Source organism: Chenopodium quinoa, unplaced genomic scaffold, assembly GCF_001683475.1.
Source record: "Chenopodium quinoa cultivar QQ74 unplaced genomic scaffold, ASM168347v1, whole genome shotgun sequence".
NCBI lineage: Eukaryota > Viridiplantae > Streptophyta > Magnoliopsida > Caryophyllales > Amaranthaceae > Chenopodium > Chenopodium quinoa.
Window position 1 is genome coordinate 2007922 of NW_018742738.1, and position 5236 is coordinate 2013157.

Sequence of the window (5236 nt, forward strand, 5' to 3'; positions counted from 1 at the left end):
GGACCTGTGGAGGATCCAACAAAATTTTTATTTGGAAGGGAGAATCATTGTATTTGGAACATCAAGCAAATATTATGATATGATATTATGTTTTAGCCTTACGTGTTTGTTTTTATCAATATCTTATTATTATTGCTAATGTCATAGGTTTTATAGTATTTGTCATTTAGCCTTACATATTTGTCATTTGGTTGATTGAACATTCAAGTTATAAAGCAAAATAATCCACAGTATACTAAAGAACCATAAATTAATAATTTCACTGCGTCTTCCTTGATATTTCACGTTCGCATTTTTTCTGCTGAGAACGTGGAAAGGGTTCTTCCTGCAAATGCCCCATATGAGTCTTTGTTTATTTTTTTAATATAATTATTCGCTGTATTTGAATTTTTTTTTTCATAAATTAATGTTTTATTTTTTTTATGTTTTATTAATAATAATAATAATATAAACAATATCTATTAATATATCATTATGTTTTTAAAATTGTTTTTGTATGTTTAATATTGTTATTATGTTTTTAATATTGTTATTATGTTTCAATAATATTATCATATTACGTTGAATTATAACTTCAAACTTGAACAACAAATTAACTGAACTAAAAACCTTTTTTAGTTTAATTAACCTTTTGAAAATAGCTTATAATTAAAATTCCTCTAAGTCAACAATAATTTAATGTACACCAGTGAATGAATGACATCGAATAATTACATCATGTCGTTCTTTGACAATTACGAGGTATAATTCGGTATTTAAATTACATAATAAAATTAGTAATCTTTTAGGTTAAGTTCACGGGTATTAAAAAAGTTAAATTAAAAGAAGTATAAGTATATTGAAAAATTAATTATTTAATGCAAATAAGGTGGATCATATCAATTCATATTGGTGCAAATAGGTGTATCAATTTAAAGATAAAGATAAACATACAAATCAAATGCAAATAGAGCATAGACTTATCAAATCAAATGACGCATAGAATTATCGTTATAATAAAGTATTAGAAATATATATATATATATATATATATATATATATATATAAAGATTGATTAACAAATATAAAGTTTGGCCTTGATAATTTTATTGATTATTTGAAACTGAAGGCCCATATTAATTTTAATAATTAGACTAATATATATTACGATATTGCAATTCAATATGACAATATATTTAAACATCATGATTATTTAATTCGAATCGACGCAGTATTCAGTATTCAAACCGACGGATTTTTGGATATGCTACCCCCAAGCTTACCTTTTTCTCATCCTCGAGAAAAACAAAACCAAGGGAGAAATGATGAGCTTATTCAAACAAACAAAAATAAGAGAAGAGACAAGAATATACACTTACTCACTTTCGTAGGAATCACGGTCAATTTTAGCAACTAAAGACAAGCCATTTAAACCCCTAGATTGCCCTAGAGGACGAGTGCTGCTCTCGTAAAGGTTTCCTAAGAGATTAACCTATAACTCTCTTAATAATAGAAACAAGGCAAAGCATGAAAAATAAACCAAAATACAAGAAAAGCAAACAAAAGTTCATGAAAGGACTTTTACAAATATACAAGCATAAATGAATGCAAATCTTTCTAAACAAGTAAGGGAGTGCACGTTCCAAGATACCCGAGGTTGATTGAAACATAAATATGCTAAGCATAGGAACTAGAGAAATGCAATTCACTTTCATCCCAAACGGTCTTATCGTGTTCTCTCTACTAGTCTCATATCTTCCCCTAGTGAGCATCTCAAAAGTTCCACGAAGGAACCAGAAAAAAGAGATAATTTTGGGCTACTTGACGTCTTGACAATGCATCCCCTCTCCTTAGGCTTTAACTCATATTGCCCTCCCTCGGTATGTGACTCAACCACTAGGTCAAAAGGACTTTCCCAAATGTTGTAACGTAAGGACAAAAGGGGTAGGGGTAGGCCTAAAATTTAGAATGTGGTGGTACACCTAAGTTGTGAAGCAAGATTGGCCAAATCTCAATGCCAAAACAAAGTGAATACCAAACAAAAAAAACTAACACCCCCAAGTTTATTCAAAGCTATAACCACAATCATATATACAAAAGGCGTAAACTCTTCTCCCCAAGCTTAAAGGAACAATTGTCCTCAATGCTTGAAAAGGGGAAAAGAATCTCATCAAAAAATATATATATTTTTTTCTTATTTTCACTTTTTTTTTGGTATTTTCATTTCTTTCAAAGCAATTGTCCATGCCTCTTTAACTTAGAACGGCTTTTACAATTTTTGCATTTGCATTGTCCTTGCCTTTTTTTTTTTTTTTTTTTTTTTTTTTTTTATTTTTTTTTTACTTTGGACAGCTTTTTTCACTTATTCATTTGCCATTATCCACACAAAAATCACAACAATAACTTGCTTTCAAGAGAACCAAATATCCATACTCCTCCACCACAAACTCCAACAATAATGATCAATTGCTTCACAAAAACCAAGAATGGAAACGAAATTGAAACAAAAGGCTCTAGATCTAAAGATGTGGCTTGAAAAGAAGGGAAAAGGCTCAAATGGTTAAAAAAAGGCAAATGTAAACCTATTGAACTAAAAGAAAGAAAATTAACCTAGAAAAGAAAAATTACCACCCCAAAAAGATGCCCATGTCCTCCCAAGATGGCTCGGTCTCGAGTTTGAGAATTATTAGTCAAGATTCTAGATTAGGTCCGCAATAGTCAAGGATCCATGCCGCTCATGAAAATATATTTTCAAGGCTTGAAAAACAATGAACCTCACATGGATGTAGCAAAAACTCACTATTGGTGTCAATTCGACTATAGGAAGAAACTACCAACATGCCACAAACAAGTAGAATCCGGTTTCATGGTCCCACTAGTTCTAACCAACTACCTTAGCATGCTTTATCCTAGAATCAACCAAGCATACTCTCAAACCGTGAACACCGTTACCATTTAAGAAGAAAAGCATTCAACTATACAAGTCCAAAAGTATTATGTCCAAAACAAGAACAAAACAAAACACATTGCAAATTTGCCTTGATAGAAACAAAAATCTATTTGGGATTTTTCAAAATAAAGAACATGGAAAAGAATATACAAAGGTGCATAGCATATATGAATCAATATCCCACCAAACATGATAGAATACCCTCCCCCAAGCTTGAATGAGACAACATGCTCAAACATAAATCAAATCATCCATGGGAGGGGAAATCAAGGAGATCAATCCAATCAAACCAACATATGTCCAACAAGTCATCATCCACTTGAGAAAAAGTAAGGAAGGATATTACCGAATATTAGGTGGGTGTAAATTCCCGCAATTGACCCAATTAAACCTTTCAAAGCTAATTTTCTCAAGAATTGAACCTTGCCTTCCATATGCTAGCAAAAATAGGAGTCAAACTTCCTTGATTCTTGATCAAAATCGAAGCACCAAAGTATATCAAGTCATGTATCTAGCAAAAGGCACACAAACATTTCCATGAGAGAAAATCTATTCTTAAAAGAAAAGAAATTGAAAGCAATAAAATACGGGTTACGTCCCGAGAAAGGCTTGCTTAAGGTCCAAGCTTGACCGCTCTAGTAAAATAATAATTCAACGCACGCAAGAGCTTGTCAAATGCACTACTACACATTTTGTAAGAGAGAAGGTAGGAAAATGACGAGATAAAAATGTGTAACAAGATTGTTGCACGCAAGTGAGGAGGGAGGTGCCAAAAGAAATAAAAAGAGAGATCAAAAGGAAAAAACAAGAAAATAAGAAGAAGAAGAAGAAGAAGAAGAAGAATAAGAAGGGGGAATAAAAGAATGGAAAGAAAAAGAAAAAGGCAAATCCTCCTCACTAAAATATTTTTTGTGGCAATATCACCCTTTTCCTCAACAATAGACAAATGAGGGACATTAAGATCATCATAGACAAGGGGGTCCCCAGTAGGCTCATTGAGATAGGAAGGGAGAAAAATAGGGAAAGAAGGGATGTGGTCAAACCTTTGAGAAAAAAGGGGTATGAGAAATAGGCAAAGGGGTAGCTACTCCCTCAACACAAGGTCTCACATCGCCAATGATGGCATGAAAATCAATCATAGAGTCCTCAAATGATGATCTCTCACAATCTACATCTCCCTCAAGCACAAAAACTCCAAAGGAATCAACCTCATCCTCCTTTGCACCACAATATACAACCTTTCCTTCAACCAACTCAAAACCTAAGTCCTCAAAACCGTGCATGAGAGGAGGTAGATTCATCGTAAACTCATCTAAATCCCAATAAGCTTTCTCGATGAACTCATCCAAAAAATTATAAATTTTCATATGACTCCCACAAAACAAATGGGACATTACCTCAAAAGAATATATGTATTCATAGATTGGAGACTCACAAACATACACTTGAGGCTCATCAAGATGGGAAAGAGGATTAGGATTTTAAAATTCAACTCTCTCTTCATTCTCAACTCTTTCACCATCACTCATATGCTCATCAAAGGTATCCTCACACTCTCTTGGTTGCTCTAAAATATCATTATCATCCTCAACAAACACATTGGATTTGAAATTTTCACACATAAGCATCAAAGATAACAATTGACTTTCCAACTCTTCTCTTCTTTTCAACTCTTCATTCAAAACACCCTCACGCTCTCTAATATTCTCCATTTTGCTCCTTAAAATTTCTATCATTTGTCTCTCCAAGGGCCTAAGATTAGGATTCATCTCTAACTCCCTCAAAGATCATCAATTTGGCTATAGGGGACCCAAGACTCATCACAAGAGTTTGGAGAATGAAAAGGTGAAGAGGTTTGACGATCAAGAGTAGAAGAAGAGCATTTTCATTAAATAGGTAGGATCATCATCATTACAAACATGAGCATTTTCATTAAATAGGGGAGTGGGGGCACAATCAATCATATGAGATTTGTCAACTTGAGCATGCACCTCATTATCATGAACAAACGAGGAAATAGAATTGGAAGCATTTGTTCTAGGTTCAACTATGGGATCATGTGACACATCATGGGAAATCATGATAGAATTAGGAGAATTAACACATTGCACATCAAAATTAGAAACATGATTACCCCTATTATGAACATCCCAAGCAAACCAAACATAAAAATCCCAAGCATCTTCGATAGAAAATGCTCCAAATCTACCATTATGCATTCCTTCAATTATATCCCTAGTTTGTTAATTCAAACCAAAATAACAAATCTCACAAGCCTCCCAAAGACTACAACGATTATAGTAAAGA